The following is a 19030-nucleotide window of genomic DNA, read 5'->3' as shown; positions in this document are numbered from 1 at the left end:
GATAGCATTCGATTAACAAATTGGTGCAGTGGTCTGGGGAGGGGGGCATTTTACAATTGATACCCACATTGAATAAATCTGGCTGAGCCTGTGAGTCTGATAGATACATGTACATCAAATGTCGGGAAGTGGTTTATAATAAAAAAAAGACATTAAAATGGCAAATTTCTAGTTTTTTTTTTTTTTTTAAAAGACACACCTGCCAATCTTTTATAGACTAGAGTAAGCCAGATGCTCTTCAAAAAGACTCAAATAAAAAGCTAATGCAATGTGCTTTGGACAACCAAAGGGAAAAACAGACAGATTAGTGGTAAATGAAAACCAGTGTAGGCACGCAGACACATAATTCTTCCAAGTTGCTGCCGCTACTCTTCAAGACCAAATTAAGCCCAAGAGGTGATCTGGACAATGCTCCTCTTCTTCCTCAGCCTACAGCATCAACTCCCTGAACTTCTCTATCTGGAAGCATATGCAATGTTAAATACTTCTGTGTCAAAAAAGACAAAAGTATAATAGCTATGATACCTTTATTGGCTAGCCATAAAAGTTCTATATGCGGCTTTCAGAGCACACAGTCTCCTTCGTCAGGCAAGTTAACAAATGAATGACTTAGAAAAAAGCACAACTTTTAAGATGTTACAAAAGACAATTAGTACATGAGGTGATACATGATTAAAGGGAACCTGTCACCAGCATTTCACCTATTAAACCAGCACTACCTGGTGGTAGTGGGTGAAAAATCATTTCTATATAACCTATAATTGCCTTCTTAGTCGGCTCTGTAGCTTTAGTATTTAGCATTTTAGTGTTCCCACACCGTATGCTAATGAGCAGAAAAGAGTCAGATCTTCATTTGAAAAGAGTCAAATCTTCGTTTGGAAAGAGTCATATCTTCATTCCTCAAGTCTTTCCAAGTTTACTTCGCCTCCTTACTTTTGATTGACAGCTCCTCGCCTTCCCCCAGCACACAAAATCCTGCGCTTGTGCATTGATGTCCTCTTTTGGTGTGTGCGCACAAAGGGACACCGCATAATTACGATAAAAGGCGCAAAACGTTTGCAGACCGATATTTACAGTCGGAAGAGGAGTTTAGGAGCGGGGATAACGGCAATGAACTTTTTATAGCAGCGGCCAGTGAGGGAGAAGTAAAGTTCAATAGGTGAAATGCAAGTGACATGTTCCCTTTAAGATAAGCTGGGGCAATAAAACTGAGGTTATAGGGGTGATGACTTAGAAGATAAGGCATCTGGAGTCAGTCTGATGGGGGATGTGACGTGTGTCCATGTAGTGGCTCATAAATCCAGGTGTTAGATTGAGGCTTTGCGTCAATGACTGGAATTTTATCATCATCTTGAATTCCCAAATTTTTCTTTCTCTGTTGTTTTTAAAATGACCCTCCAGAATTAGGACCTTTAAATCTGCCAAACTGTGACCAGGTCCAGAGAAATGGTTTCCCACGGGTGTATCCACCTCCTGTTTTATTGTATGTCTGTGGAGATTCATCCTGGTTTGTAGTTTTTGTATTGTTTCTCCAATGTAGATTCCTTTATCTATGCACCTTGTACATAGGATCATATACACTACATTGGAGGATGTACAGGAGAACGTGCCAGTGATTTTATAGTCCTGCTGCGTGTTTGGTATCTGGATGGTGTTTGATGACAAGATGTTGGTACAATTCTTGCATTTTCTATTGTTGCAAGCAAAGGGGCCAGTCTCTGATGGTGATGAGAGGGCACTTCTGACCAGGAGATTCCTTAGGTTTGGTGGCTGTTTGTATGCAAGGAGAGGTAAATCCGGGAAAATTTCCTTCAGTTTATTGTCTTTGTTAAATACAGGTTGGAGATCAGCAGAAATTTTCCTCAAGATGTTCATTTGTGGGTTGTATATGACCACTAGGGGCAACCTGCTGTTGTCTTCCTTCTTTTTGTACTCCAGAAGATTGGTCCTTGGAGTTCTTGTGGCTCTGTAGATCTGATCATCTATAATCCTTGGATGGTATCCCTGTTGTAAGAATGTATTCCTCAGTGATAGCAGGTGTTGTTTTCTGTCTTCACTGTCTGAACAGATTCGTATGTACCGCAGAGCCTGGCTGTAGATGATGGATTTCTTTATGTGTCTCGGATGGAAGCTGCTCCATCTCAGATATGCTGGACGGCCGGTAGGTTTATGGTAGATTGTTGTTTGTATGGTATTGTTTCTCATGAATATGATCATATCCAGGAAATGTATTTGAGATGTAGAGTAGTTGAGAGTGAATTTGATGGTAGGATTGGACTTGTTGAAGTTTTTATGGAAAGAAAGCAGTTCATGTTCAGAGCCTGTCCAGAGTATCAGCAGGTCATCAATGTACCAGAAATATGCCAGAGGTCTAGTTGAGCCGGTTGATAAAAACTCCTCCTCTAGTTTGGCCATAAACAGCTTAGCATATTGTGGTGACATTTTGATACCCATAGCGCTTCCCATACATTGCAGATATATGTCTTTGTCAAATAAAAACTAATTGTGATGGAGTACGAACCTGATGAGTTGTAGGGCTGGCTCTGTCGCTAGATTGTTCTTTTGAAGAAGTGTTGGCATGCGGCTATGCCATCCTCATGGGGGATGTTAGAATACAGAGACTCCACATCCATAGTTGCCAATATTGTTCCCTCTGGTAGTGGACCCAGGGCTGAGTGTTTGCAGAGGCTGCTGTGGTGTCCTGGACATAACTGGGTGCACCTCACCAAGGGCTTTAGAAGATTTTCCACCCAGCCAGAAATATTCTCAGTTAAAAAAGTCCCAACACCTGAAATGATTGGTCCCCCTGGATTGCCCTCTTTATGTATTTTAGATAACATGTAGAATGTACCCATTCTGGGATTGTCCGGTATAAGGTCCATTAAATGGTCTGATACAGCGTTGAAACTATTGATGATATGGACAAGTTCCCCTGTGTATTGTTTTGTGGGGTGTTCATTAACCCCTTCCCGACCACCCCACGTAGATTAGCGGGCTGCAGCACTGGTCCTTGTGCCTGCTGCTCGTTAATCTACGTGTGCTCCTAACAGAGCACACAGGCGCTCCCCGCAGCCCGGCATGTCCCATTACGGGCTGCTACTAGCAGCCTTAGTACTGGGGGAAAACATCGGGTCGGATCACAGCGGTGATCCAAACCGATTAACCCCTTAAATGCGACAGTCAATAGCGACCGCCACATTTTACCTGTTATAGCAACATCGGCACCCCGCTACACGATTGCGAGGGCCGATTGTTGTGGGGGGCAATTGCTATGGCAACCGGAAGTCCAACAAAGGCTTCCGGTCTGCCATCTATGGAAGGCGATTAGGTCCTGCCAGAGGCAGGACCTAATATGCCTCCTGTCAGTGTGAAACTGACAGGTATAATACCCTGCAATACATAAGTATTGCAGGGTATTATAATAACGATCCAACAATTGGATCTTCAAGTCCCTAGTGGGACTAAAAAAAAGTTACAAAAAAATTTACAAAAGTTAAATGCCAAAATAATAAAATGTAAAAATCGCCCTTTTTCCCTTATAAAGTCTTTTATTATTAGAAAAAATATGAAAAAAAGAAATAAGCTATGCATAATTGGTATCGCCGCATCCGTACTGGCCTGAGCTATAAAAATATCATGTCATTTATCCAGCACCGTGATTGCCATAAAAAAAAAAAAAAAAACTATACCGGAATTTTTATTCACTTCTGTTCCCAAAGAATTGCATAAATAGGGATCAAAAAGTCGCATGTACCCAAAAATAGTACCAATAAAAACTACAGTTTGTTCCGCAAAAAACAAGGGCACTTCTGACCAGGAGATTCCTTAGATTTGGTGGCTGTTTGTATGCAAGGAGAGGCAAATACTGGAATATTTCCTTTAGTTTATTGTCTTTGTTGAATACAGGTTGGAGATCAGCAGCAATTTTCCTCAAGATGTTCATTTGTGGGTTGTATTTGACCACTAGGGTCACCCTGCTGTTGTCTTCCTTCTTCTTGTACTCCAGAAGATTGCTCCTTAGCAGGCGTTGTTCTCGGTCTTCACTGTCTGAACAGATCCGTATGTATCGCAGAGCCTGGCTGTAGATGATGGATTTCTTTATGTGTCTCGGATGGAAGCTGCTCCATCTCAGATATGCTGGACGGCCGGTAGGTTTATGGTAGATTGTTGTTTGTATGGTATTGTTTCTTATGTATATGGTCATGTCCAGGAAATGTATTTGGGATTTTGAGTAGTTGAGAGTGAGTTTGATGGTAGGATGGAACTTGTTGAAGTTTTTATGGAAAGAAAGCTGTTCATGTTCAGAGCCTGTCCAGATTATGAACAGGTCATCAATGTACCGGAAATATGCTAGAGGTTTAGTTGCGCAGGTTGATAAAAACGCTTCCTCTAGTTTGGCCATGAACAGCTTAGCATAATGTGGTGACATTTTGCTAGTTTTATTGCCCCGACTTATCTTAATGATGTATCACTTCATGTACTAATTGTCTTTGTGTAACATCTAAATGTTGTGCTTTTTTCTAAGTCATTCATTTGTTAAAATTGCCTGAAGAAGGAGCCTGTGTGCTCTGAAAGCTTGCATATAGAACTTTTATGGCTAGCCAATAAAGGTATCATACCTATTATACTTTTGTCTTTTTTGACACAAAAGTATTTAACATTTCATATTGTCTCTGGCTAACACGGTACTACACAATTTTTTACTGTACTTCGTGAAAATGGAGGATACCCCAATGTACCGAACACAGATGGATCTTAAAAACCTACTGAAGAAACTGGCACAACTGAATAGCGACATATTCTTCCTAACCAGATGTAAAAAGGAGAATCTTATCCCCAAAGGCCTCATGATCAGGAATCCAATTGAATATACCTACAACACTCACTTTTCACAGAAACTTTGCTACAGATCATCTGAAAGACTGAGGAATCACTTTATTGGATTTTTTTACAACAAGAAGAGAACCATCCAAAATTAGATTAATTACCTAAGTGATACAATACAAGGACCTGGATCAAGTCTAACAAAGCAAGTATTAAAGGAATTCTACAATAAATTACAACATCAACTTATTGTCTGCAAACAAAAGAAACTCAATAGACTAAGGAAGAAATCGAGTCTCAAAATACAAGAAGGAAAGCAAAATCCACATAACCATTTGGATATGCCATCCTCTGTTGTAAACCTCTCTCAGTAGGAACCAAGCAAAATGGAAATGAATGTTCTATCTAAAGGACTTACATTTTGTCCCACTAAACTACTTGACAGAGCCCAGTTTTGCAGTGATGTGGAGGAATAGTTCCGCAGATTGCGGCTGAAAGAATTATTTTCTGACAAAACAGATATGACATCACAAGCTGGGATGGGAAAAGAAACATCAAGAAAGAAGAAGACGACAAACTGGACCCCACAACCTGGATACAATTAAACTTTGGATTACTAGATAGCCTGCTTCAGAAAAAAAGTGAAATCTGAGATCTTGGACCAACAACACAAAGTAACACACAATCTCAGCATAGAGGAAAGGAATGCAACAAAATCACTAAAATCCAACAGAGACATCATCATCAAACCTGCTGATAAAGGAGGGGCTGTAGTAATTCTGAATACATCTGACTACATCCAGGAGGCACATAGACAACTCTCAGACAAAAAATACTACACCCTTCTTAATGAAGACCCAACCAAACAATACAAAGTAGAACTTGTCCATATCATCAATAGTTTCAACGCTGTATCAGACAGTTTAATGGAACTTATACCGGACAATCCCAGAATGGGAACATTCTACATGTTACCTAAAATACATAAAGAAGGCAATCTAGGGAGACCAATCATTTCAGGTGTTGGGACTTTAACTGAAAATATTTCTGGCTGGGTGGAAGATCTTCTAAAGCCCTTGGGGAGGTGCATACCCAGTTATGTCCAGGACACCACAGACGTCCTCTGCAAACTCTCAGCCCTAGGTCTACTACAAGAGGGAACAATATTGGCAACTATGGATGTGGAGTCTCTGTATTCTAACATCCCCCATGAGGATGGCATAGCCGCATGCCAACACTTTCTTCAAAAGAACAATCTAGTGACAGAGCCAGCCCTACAACTCATCAGGTTCATACTCCATCACAATTATTTTTTATTTTACAAAGACATATATCTGCAATGTATGGGAAGCGCTATGGGTAGCAAAATGTGACCACAATATGCTAACCTGTTCATGGCCAAACTAGAGGAAGAGTTTTTATCAACCTGCGCAACTAGACCTCTGGCATATTTCCGGTACATTGATGACCTGCTGATAATCTGGACAGGCTCTGAACATGAATTGCTTTCTTTCCATAAAAACTTCAACAAGTTCCATCCTACCATCAAACTCACTCTCAACTACTCAAAATCCCAAATACATTTCCTGGACATGACCATATACATGAGAAGCAATACCATACAAACAACAATCTACCATAAACCTACAGGCCGTCCAGCATATCTGAGATGGAGCAACTTCCATCCGAGACACATAAAGAAATGCATCATCTACAGTCAGGCTCTGCGGTACATACGGATCTGTTCAGACAATGAAGACCGAGAACAACACCTGCTATAACTGAGGAATACATACTTACAACAGGGATACCATCCAAGGATTATAGATGATTAGATCTACAGAGCCACAGGAACTCCAAGGAGCAATCTTCTGGAGTACAAAAAGGAAGACAACAGCAGGTTGCCCCTAGTGGTCATATACAACCCACAAATGAACATCTTGAGGAAAATTGCTGCTGATCTTCAACCTATATTTAACAAAGACAATAAACTGAAGGAAATATTCCCGGATTTACCTCTCCGTTTATACAAATAGCCACCAAACCTAAGGAATCTCCTGGTCAGAAGTGCCCTCTCATCACCATCAGAGACTGGCACTTTTCCTTGCAACAGTAGAAAATGCAAGACCTGTACCAACATCTTGTCATCAAACACCATCCACATACCAAACACGCAGCAGGACTATAAAATCACTGGCACGTTCTCCTGTACATCCTCCAATGTAGTGTACATGATCCTGTGTACAAGGTGCACTTATAAAGGAATCTACATTGGAGAAACAATACAAAAACTACAAACCAGGATGAATCTCCACAGACATACAATAAAACAGGAGGTGGATACACCCGTGGGAAAACACTTCTCTGGACCTGATCACAGTTTGGCGGATTTAAATGTCCTAATTTTGGAGGACATTTGGGAATTCAAGCTGATGATAACATTCCAGTCATTGACACAAGGCCTCAATCTAACACCTGGATTTATGAGCCACTACATGGACACACGTCACATCCTCCATCAGACTGACTCCAGATGCCTTAACTCCTAAGGGTATGTGCACACGATAACTGGCTTTTACGTCTGAAATTACAGACTGTTTTCAGGAGAAAACAGCTCCGTCGTTTCAGACGTAAATGCTCCTCCTCGCATTTTGCGAGGCGTCATTGACGCCCGTAATCTTGAGCTGTTCTTCATTGAATTCAATGAAAAACGGCTCAAATTACGTTTCAAAGAAGTGTCCTGCACTTCTTTTGACGAGGCAGTCATTTTACGCGTCATCGTTTGACAGCTGTCAAACGACGACGCGTAAATGACAGGTCGTCGGCACAGTACGTTGGCAAACCCATTCAAATGAATGGGCAGATGTTTGCCGACGTATTGTAGCCCTATTTTCAGACGTAAAACGAGGCATAATACGCCTCGTTTACGTCTGAAAATAGGTCGTGTGAACCCAGCCTTAGTTATCACCCTTATAACCTCAGTTTTATTGCCCCGGCTTATCTTAATGATATATCACCTCATGTACTAATTGTCTTTGTGTAACATCTTAAATGTTGTGCTTTTTTTTCTCAGTCATTCATTTGTAAATTGCCTGATGAGGGGGCCTCTATGCTCTGAAAGCTGCATATAGAACTTTTATGGTTAGCCAATAAAGGTATCATACCTACTATACTTTTTTGTCTTTTTTGACACAGAAGTATTTAGCATTGCATATTGTTTCTGGCTAACACGGTACCACACTATTTTTTACTGTACTAGCTGGAACCATGAAAGAAAGGCAGAAATTATATTACTGGTACCAGGACTATGTACCGCTTTCACAAAGATATTCAGTTTCAGACACAAAAGAATAAAATGCCAAAACAGCTTAAAGAGGCTCTGTCACCAGATTTTGCAACCCCTATCTGCTATTGCAGCAGACCGGCGCTGCAATGTAGATTACAGTAACGTTTTTATTTTTAAAAAACGAGCATTTTTGGCCAAGTTATGACCATTTTTGTAGTTATGCAAATGAGGCTTGCAAAAGTACAACTGGGCGTGTTGAAAAGTAAAAGTCCAAGTGGGCGTGTATTATGTGCGTACATTGGGGCGTGTTTACTACTTTTACTAGCTGGGCGTTCTGATGAGAAGTATCATCCACTTCTCTACACAACACCCAGCTTCTGCCAGATCACGCAGTGACGTCACTCACAGGTCCTGCATCGTGTCGGACGAGCGAGGACACCGACACCAGAGGCTTCAGTTGATTCTGCAGCAGCATCGGCGTTAGCAGGTAAGTAGCTACATCGACTTACCTGCTAACGCCGATGCTGCTGCAGAATCAACTGAAGCCTCCGGTGCCGATGTGTCCTCGCTCGTCTGACACGATGCAGGACCTGTGAGTGACGTCACAGCGTGATCTGGCAGAAGCTGGGTGTTGTGTAGAGAAGTGGATGATACTTCTCATCAGAACGCCCAGCTAGTAAAAGTAGTAAACACGCCCCGATGTACGCACGATAATACACGCCCACTTGGACTTTTACTTTTCAACACGCCCAGTTGTACTTTTGCAAGCCTCATTTGCATAACTACAAAAATGGTCATAACTTGGCCAAAAATGCTCGTTTTTAAAAAATAAAAACGTTACTGTAATCTCCATTGCAGCGCCGATCTGCTGCAATAGCAGATAGGGGTTGCAAAATCTGGTGACAGAGCCTCTTTAACCAATAGCATACACTTTGATGACAGAAAAATTTACCCCATACATAACCACTTACTCATTAGTATACAACAAAATACACCTGTTTGCAAAATGTTGACTCCATAAAACCAAAGCTACGACAATGAGAAACAATTCAAGTAGAACCAGAATCCACCTGTTCTGCAGACTCTTCCTGCCACATGGACCGACCATTAAAATCCTGCAAGAATAATAACCAAACTAAAAGATCCTCCTTAAAGTTTTCTCCGGGCATTGTATATTGATGGCCTATCATCAGGAAAGGCCATCAATATCAGATCTGTGGGGGTCCAACTTCAGGCATCGCCGTCGATCAAATAATCGACTGGGCCATGGCATTAGTTGGCGCAGCCTCTTCAGTGATTACCAGGCACAGCGCCGTACACATCTGTAGTGGCTGTGCCTGGGATTGCAGCTCAGTCCCATCCACTTTAACTAAAGGAATGATCCAATGATGCAGCAGGAGGCTGGGACGGTCAATCCAATTAATTAGTGCTGTAATTAATTATGAATTAATTCAAAAAGAGAGTGAATGATTGGAACAACCTTCACTGTGGCGCTCCAGGATCACGTACTTGCTGACGATCACCGTTAGTCAGTGGTGCTCAGTGCTTGTAGTACATAGATGTAAGAAAATAAACAACTTGTAGAAAAATAATTACACGGCACTCACCGCTTTCCAAAAGATCTCAGTGCTTTCATTAAAAAATAGAGACGGGCAATACACGGGAGACAGGGACAAGACAGCTGGCCAGCTCAGGGTTCAGCAAACAGAAGACTAAAAATTCTTTGAATTCTGCTTTGGTGACTAGATAAGGAAGGGGTGCATAGGTCCTGGAACTGCCAGGTCAATGCATGGACTGGACATAGCAATATTTTTTTCAATTTCCCTTATATAGAGAAGCTTCAATGTGACACGCACAGTGTTCCGTCTTTTCATAGACCCAGTGAGCCTCAAAGTATCAGTCAGTTTCCATTTCGTTTTGGACCAGGCCACTTGTGCTCCTTGCTAGCCGCCTTCTACAGCTCACAAGAGGGAGACAGCAGCCTACAAAATGGAAACTAAGCAGCCACAAGCGTTGCTGACATCTACTTCCACAGTTTCCTATGGGTCCAATTCATATAGTAACAGTGTCTTTGCGACCAAGCGGTTTTTGCAATGTGAGGGAGTGTGGCCTTTAACCCCTTAACGACCGCCCACCGTCTTTTGACGTCAGGCGGTGCAGATACTCAGTCTACAGCGACGCCTTTAGTAGAGGGGGTTTAACGGCACCCTGGTGAAATCTGCACTAAAAACCGGCTGTAAGTAACAGGTCCGGTTCTTAGTGCAGCCATCAGGACCTGACGATTTCGTCGTAACAGCATGTGACCGCTGTGACAGCCAATCACAGCGGTCACATGCTGTTACTGTGTACAGAGCCGCCGGGAGTGTCTAAATGACAGCTCCTGCTCTAAGAACGAGCTGTTGCTAGCAGCTCTGTTCTTAGAGCAGTGATCAGGAGCCAATAGTATTGGTTCCTGATCTTTTGTGATCACTATGAGATCCAATCATAGTGATCACTACAGTAAAATAAAAGTAAAAACATGTATCTGTTTCTCCTCATTGTTCTAGCTGTGGAGAGAAACAGATACAAGTGTGTCATTGTCCCCACACAAAATCACTTGTTCCTCACACAGTTTATTAAAAAAAAACACATTTTTTTCAGTATTTTATAGTATATACATATATATATAAATATAAATATATTTACTGTATATACTAAGAAACGTACTATAAACTACTTTCTTTTTAGGGTACGCTGTTAGACGGCGTGTACGCTGTTAGGCCTCATGCACACGACCGTAGCCGTGTGCACGGCCGTGATTTTCAAGTCGGCCGGCTGCGGACTGTCAGCCGCAGGCCACCCGCAAATCGCGGGACATGCACATGGCCGCCACCATTGTTTTCAATGAGCCCGGATCGCAGAACAGGGCCGTAATAAGACATGCCCGTTCTTTCTGCGGTCCGGGCTCCCGGGCCGTGCAAGGACCGCAAAAACTACGGTCGTGTGCATGGCCCCATAGAAAAGAATGGGGCCGCAATTCTCCTGTGGATTTTCAGGGGAATTGCGGCCGCAAAAACACGTTCGTGTGCATGGGGCCTTAGACGGCGTAGGGTGCTGTTCTGGGCTTGGGTTTACGGTTTGTGTTAGGTGTAGAGTTTAGGTTTAGGTTTGAAAAAAAAAAAAACTTAAAAAAAACAATTAAAAAAAAAAGTTTCATTCTTTTAGTGTTCTTAGTTGATTAGTTTTATAAAAAAAAAAATTGAAACCGCTAGTTCCATTTATTATTTGCGGTTTAGACTGTATTATCATTATGGCTGCCAGAAGATACAGCGTTGAGGAAGCCTATCAGATGCTATGCTCAGATACGGATTCTGCATCTGAAGTTGAGCTTTTAGGGTATGTGCACACGTAGTGACCAAAAACATCTGAAAATACGGAGCTGTTTTCAAGGGAAAACAGACCCTGATTTTCAGATGTTTTTTGAGCAACTCACGGTTTTCGCTGCGTTTTCGCTGCGTTTTTTACGTCCGTTTTTGGAGCTGTTTTCATTGGAGTCTATAAGAAAACGGCTCCAAAAACGTCCAAAGAAGTGTCCTGCACTTCTTTTGACAAGGCTGTATTTTTACGTGTCGTCGTTTGACAGCTGTCAAACGACGACGCGTAAATGACAGGTTGTCTGCACAGTATGTCGGCAAACCCATTCAAATGAATGGGCAGATGTTTGCCGACGTATTGTAGCCCTATTTTCAGACGTAAAACGAGGCATAATACGCCTCGTTTACGTCTGAAAATAGGTCGTGTGAACCCAGCCTTACTTGAAAGCGACAGCGAAAGTGTCGCTTCAAGGGATTCTATGGATATGAGACCCAGCACCAGTGATATGGGAGACGGCGCAGTTGCCACAATGTCCGTTCAAAGTGCAGCCCCTGAAATTGCACAACCCCACCAAACCGATTTAGTGTGGGATTTAGTTTATTTTCTCCCACCATAAATGACTTTATTGCTACTCCTGGCATAAGTCCCAATGTCAGTGATTTTTTAACCACTAAATTATTTTAATATTTTTAATACAGACCAAGTTTTGGAACATTTTGTGCAGGAAACAAATTTGTATGCCAGGCAGTACATTGCCAATAAGCCTTCGTCACCTAATGCCAGGTTGTGGAATCCCACAAATTTCAAAGGGCGTCTCTCATTCCGTCAATTCATACCCTCAAAAAGTGCAAAATACGGGGTAAAGATCTACAAGTTATGTGAAAGCACTACTGGCTACACATGTGCATTTAAGATCTACGAGGGTAAAGACAGTGAATTTAATCCACCAGGGTGCCGTCCAAATATTGGTACCACTGGTAAGATTGTGTGGGATTTAATTGGCCCTTTCCTACACAAGGGGTATCATGTATACACGGACAGTTTTTATACCAGTGTGCCATTGTTTAGCACCCTTCATTGTGCCAACACCAGAGCCTGTGGCACAATACGCAGGAATTGCAAAGGTTTCCCACGTCAACTTGTGGATAAAAAACTACGAAAGGGGGAGTCATGCACTTTTCAAATTGAGAAGATGCTGGCTTTAAAATTTCGTGACCGCAAGGACGTCTACATGATCAGCACTGTCCATTCAAGTGCAACAGCAACTATTAGAGAACGTGGGGCCTCTACAGATAGACAAAAGCCTGTGTGTGTCATCGGCTATAACAAATTCAGGTTGCGATGCAGAACGCATTTGTCCTGTACAAAAAATCAGCGGGCAGGGCGACATTCTTTGAATTTCAGGAGAAAGTGATTGAAGATCTCCTATTTCAATCTGCAGACCAGAGAGTAGTCCATGAGTCAGAGGATGTACATTTTTTACACCCCATCCCTTCAACATCTAACCAAAAATACCCCAAAAAACGGTGTCGGGTCTGCAGCAAACGAGGACAGCGAAGTGAGTCACAATATTATTGTTCCGCTTGTCCTTCCAACCCTGGTCTATGCATAAGTCCCTGTTTTGTCCTTATCAATACACTATGGGCTTTATTACAGTTTGGTTCGGGTTTTTGGTGGACCTCTTACACCCGACAATACTTCTAGAAATAGCGACATTAATTTGGGGAGTAGTGGTCCTTTACTGTATCTATACATACGGTGTGGGACACTGCCCCTTTATATATTCTACAGGTGATTGGTTGTTTTGTGCACATGGCGGTTCCTACCTTGCCGGGCAGGGGCTTGTTATGGTGTACCGCGTCACTTGGCACATTCGTCCCTTATATAGGGATTGATGGAGCTAAAGAGACATTGTATGACCAGTCACTTTGAATAATAAAGTCATTACGGCCCTACAAATTTTCTTTCATCCTGTGAACATGCTCTAGTTTTCCACATAGCTGGATACATTCTTCCTCCTTTTTTTTGGATATATTGCCTTTTTCCGCCAACAGTTTAATACATTTTCCCACTCTAACTTACTATATATCAGAGCGGGTTGATATACATAATGTCTATGGACTGACATGATTTCAGGACAGCTGCTTTCTTAGCACGACATAGTCATAGGGTGTAGAAACTATTAAGGACATCTATTTCTCAATCTAGAAAAGTAGAATCCTCCCATTTTCAAAGCAAAATGTGTGTCCTAAAAGCCTCCGGGTGCTCCCTTCCTTTTGGGTCCTGCCGTGTGTCCAGGAAACACATTAGGGCCACAATGGGGATATTTTTGAACACAGGAGAAACAGGGTGATACATTTTCTGGTGCATTTCCTTATTCTCATGTCCTCTGTACAAGAAATCTGACCTTAAAATGACACACTTGTGAAAAAAAGTGAAATAACATTTTCTTTCCACCTGCTTTGCATTAATTCCTGTGGGGTCAAAATACTTAGTACACACCTACATGAATACCTTAAGCGGTCTAGTTTTCAAAATGGGGTCATTTATGGGGAGTTTCTATCTTTTTGGCAGCTCAGTGCCTCTATAAATGTGTAATGGGACCTGAAACATTTTCAAGCAAAATGTGTGTCCTGAAAGTCTTCGGGTGCTACCTCCCTTTCGGGCCCTGCCGTGTGTCCAGGCAACGCATTAGGGTCACAATGGGGGCATTTTTGAAAACAGGAGAAACAGGGTGATAGATTTTGGGGGGTGTTTCTTCATTCTCATGGTCGCTTTACAAAGAAATCGGTCTTCAAAGTGATACTTTTATATAAAAAGTGTTTTTTTTTTTATTTCACCTGCTATGCATTCAATTTAGCAAAAAACTGTGGGGTCAAAATGCTCACTACAGCCCTAGATAAATACCTTAAGGGGTCTAGTTTTCTAAATGGGGTCGTTTATGGGGAGTTTCTATCGTTCTGGTAGTTCAAAACCTCTCCAAATGTACAGTGGGGCCTAAAACATTTTCAAGCAAAATATGAGACCTGAATGCCTCCGGTTGCTCCCTTCCTTTCGGGCCCTGCCGTGTGTCCAGGCAACGCATTAGGGTCACAATGTGGGCATTTTTGAAAACAGGAGAAACAGGGTGATAGATTTTGGGGTGTGTTTCTTCATTCTGATGGTCGCTTTACAAAGAAATCGGTCTTCAAAGTGATACTTTTATGAAAAAAGTGAAATTATATTTTTTACGCCTGCTTTGCATGAATTCTTACAAAAAAACTGTGGGGTCAAAATACTTACAACACCCCTTAATAAATACCTTAATGGGTGTAGTTTTCAAAATGGTGTCACTTGTGGGGGTTTCCACCATTCTGACACCTATGAGCCTCTGAAAACCTGGCTTGGTGCAGGAAAACAAAATGTACTTCAAAATTTATAAAATTATTACTAAACTTGTAAGTCTTCTAAATTGCTAAAAAAAAAATATTTTTTTTTCAAAAGTGCTGCCAAAATAGAGTAAAGCGATGGAAATATATATTTAATAAAAAAAATTGTACAGTATGTATGTACATATGTGACATATTGCAGTTAAAAATAGGGAAAAATTATAATTTTTACAAAATTTCTTCAATTTTTCTATTTTTTCATTAATTTCCGCAAATCGTATCAGTCTACTTTTACCACTAAAATAAAGTACAACATGTGACGAAAAAACAATGTCAGAATTACTTGGATATTCAAAACTTTCGCAGAGTTATTCTCTGATAAAGTCAGACATACCAGATTTAACAAATCTGGCTTGGTCATTAAGGTCTTTTCAGGCCTGGTCATTAAGGGGTTAAAGGGGTTTTCCAGTCCCCAAAAAATTGATGGACTATCCTCAGGATAGGCCATCAATATCTGATCGGTCGAGGTCCGACTGCCGGCACCCCCTGTTTTGAAGGGGCTGCAGCGCTCGTACCAGCACTACTTCCCCTTCATTTGTACTTGCTCATTCCTTACATTGTAGTGAATGGGTGAAGGCTGTAACACTGTGAACCGCGGCTACAAGTGTGTTGACGATTCACAGTGAGCAAGTAGAAATGAAGGGGAAGCAGCACTCATACGAGCACTGCAGCCCTTTCAAAACAGCTAATTGGCTGGGGTGCTGAGAGTCGGACCACGATTGTTCACATATTGATGGCCTATCCTGACATAGGCCATTTATTTTTGGGGACTGGAAAACCCCTTTAAATGCAAGGACAGGAGGGACATTCCATGTATCCAAGCCAGTTTCATGTCTGTTTTCAACCATACTGTGTGTAAATAGCACTATTTAATTGGATTGGCCGGCCTAGCCTCCTGCTGCAGTCCTGGATCATTCCTTTAGTATCACCACCCCTGCTCAGGTGTGCAGCTGTTGCTGAAATTGCTACTCCTGTTTCCAGCATCCCATATCCCACGAAATCCTCTTTTTTCATGAACATTAGAAACCATGGATGTCTTTGTTAGTTGCAAAATTTTGGAATATTTCATTTTGTGATCTGGCGCATCATAGAAATAAATATGCATGACGTCAGTGAGATGAGAAGAAGAGAAGGGTATTTTTTCCTCCAATCTGGCGTTCTGTGTGATGACGGCCTCCTGTGTCCAGTTTTTTATTTTCTGCTCCACCTCCCCCGCACCGACTCCCTCCCCCAGGTAACAAGCTGCACCTAAGCAGACCGCTAATTGATGTCCCTGAGGGGAGAGGGATGTTTAACCCCTTAAGGACGCAGCCTAGTTTGGGCCTTAAGGCTCAGAGCCCATTTTTCAAATCTGACATATTTCACTTTATGTGGTAATAACGTCGGAATGCTTAAACCTATCCAAGCGATTCCGAGATTTTTTTCTCGTGACACTTTGGGCTTCATGTTCGTGGTAAAATTTGGTCGCTATATTCAGTCTTTATTTGAGAAAAACTGCAAAATTTAGAGAAAATTTAGAAAAAATAGCATTTTTCTGAATTTAAATGCATCTGCTTGAAAAACAGACGGTTATACCACCCAAAATAGTTACTAGTTCACATTTCCCATATGTCTACTTTAGATTGGCATCGTTTTTTGAACATTATTTTATTTTTCTTACATTACAAGGCTTAGAACATAAACAGCAATTTCTCATATTTTTAGGAAAATTTCAAAAGCCTTTTTTTTAAGGTACCTGTTCAGTTCTGAAGAGGCTTTGAGGGGCCTATGTATTAGAAACCCCCATAAAGCACCCCATTTTAAAAACTAGACCCCTCAAAGTATTCAAAACAGCATTTAGAAAGTTTTTTAACCCTTCAGGCATTTCACAGGAATTAAAGCAAAGTGGAGGTGAAATTTGCAAATTTCATTTTTCTTTCTGAATTTCAATTTTATTCTATTTTTTTTCTGTAACAAAGAAGGTTTTACCACAGAAACACTACTAAATATGTATTGTCCAGATTCTTCAGTTTTTAGAAATGTCCCACATGTGGCTCTAGTGCGCTCGTGGACTAAAACACAAGCCCCAGAAGCAAAGAAGAACCTAGTGCATTTTGGTGGTGCTTTTTTATTAGCATATATTTTAGGCAGCATGCCAGGTTTGGAGAGGTGTTGAGGTGCCAAAACAGTAGGAATCCCCCAAAACTGACCCCATTTTGGAAACTGCACCCCTCAAGGAATTAATTTATGGTTATTGTTACCATTTTGAGCCCGTAGTTTTTTCACAGCGCGTATTTGAATTGGGCTGTGAAATTAAAAGAATGACAATTTTTCCAATAAGATGTCATTTTTTATCAGAATTTCTTATTTTCACAGGGAACAAAATGCCCCATTTTGTTGCCCAATTTGTCCTGAGTGCGGCAATACCCCATTTGTGGTGATAAACTGCTGTTTGGGCCCATGAGAGGCCTCAGAAGGAAAGGAGCGCTATGTGTTCTTAGGAGTCCAGATTTTGCTGGATTGGTTTTTGGGTGCCATGTCGCATTTGCAGAGCCTCAGAGGTATCAAAGCAATGGAAACCCACCAGAAGTGACCCCATTTTGGAAACAAAACCCCTCAAGGAATTTATTTATGGGTGTTGTGACCATTTAGACCCCACAGTTTTTTCACAGAACTTATTTGAATTGGGCTGTGAATTTAAAAAAAAAAACTTTTTTCCAATAAGATGTAGTTTTGGCTCAAAATGTCTTATTTTCACAACGAATAAAATACCCCATTTTGTTGCCAAATTTGTCCTGAGTGCAGCAATATCCTATTTGTGGCCATAAACTGCCGTTTGGGCCCATGGGAGGTATTAGAAGGAAAGGAGCGCTATGTGTTCTTTGGAGCCCAGATTTTGCTGGATTGGTTTTCGGGTGCCATGTCGCATTTGCAGAGCCCCAAAGGTATCAAAGCAATGGAAACCCACCAGAAGTGACCCCATTTTGGAAACTACACCCCTCAAGGAATTCATTTATGGGTGTTGTGACCATTTACACTCCACAGTTTTTTCACAGAATTTATTTGAATTGGGCTGTGAATTCAAAAAAATGTATTTTTTTCCAATAAGAGGTAGTTTTGGCTCAAAATTTCTTATTTTCACAAGGAATAAAATACCCCAATTTGTTGCCCAATTTGTCCTGAGTGCGGCAATACCCCATTTGTGGTGATAAACTGCCGTTTGGGCCCATGGGAGGCCTCAGAAGGAAAGGAGCGCTATGTGTTCTTTGGAGCCCAGATTTTGCTGGATTGGTTTTCGGGTGCCATGTCGCATTTGCAGAGCCCCAAAGGTATCAAAGCAATGGAAACCCACCAGAAGTCACCCCATTTTGGAAACTACACCCCTCAAAGAATTTATTTATGGGTGTTGTGACCATTTAGACCCCACAGTTTTTTCACAGAATTTATTTGAATTGGGCTGTGAATTAAAAAAATATATATTTTTTCCAATAAGAGGTAGTTTTGGCTCAAAATTTCTTATTTTCACAAGGAATAAAATACCGCATTTTGTTGCCCAATTTGTCCTGAGTGTGGCAATACCCTATTTGTGGTGATAAACTGCCGTTTGGGCCCATGGGAGGGCTCAGAAGGAAAGGACCACCATGTGGCCTACTGGGAATTTTCTCGTGCTAAGTCGTGTGTGCAGAAGCCCCTGAGGTATCAGTACAGTTGAAACCCCCGAGAAGTGACCCCGTTTTAAAAACGACACCCCTTAAGGAATTCATCTAGAGGTGTAGTGAGAATTTTGACCCCACAGGTATTGTGTAAAAGATAATGCGCAGCAGATGGTGCAGAGTGAGATTTGCAATTTTCTATATATATGCCAGGTCAGTGTCCGATATATTGTGCCCAGCATGTGCCACCGGAGACATACACCCCATAAACTGTAATGTGGGCTCTCCCGGGTACGGCAATACCCTACATGTGGCTGTTATTAGCTGCCTGGGCACACGGCAGGGCTCAGAAGGAAAGGACCACCATTTGGCCTACTGGAGCTTTTCTGGTGCTAAGTCTTGTACGCAGAAGCCCCTAAGGTACCAGTACAGTTGAAACCCCCAAGAAGTGACCCTGTTTTAAAATCTACACCCCTTAAGGCATTCATCTAGAGGTGTAGTGAGCA

The sequence above is a fragment of the Rhinoderma darwinii genome, chromosome 2 (genome assembly GCF_050947455.1).
Source record: "Rhinoderma darwinii isolate aRhiDar2 chromosome 2, aRhiDar2.hap1, whole genome shotgun sequence".
Lineage (NCBI taxonomy): Eukaryota > Metazoa > Chordata > Amphibia > Anura > Rhinodermatidae > Rhinoderma > Rhinoderma darwinii.
This window is presented reverse-complemented; position numbering follows the sequence as displayed.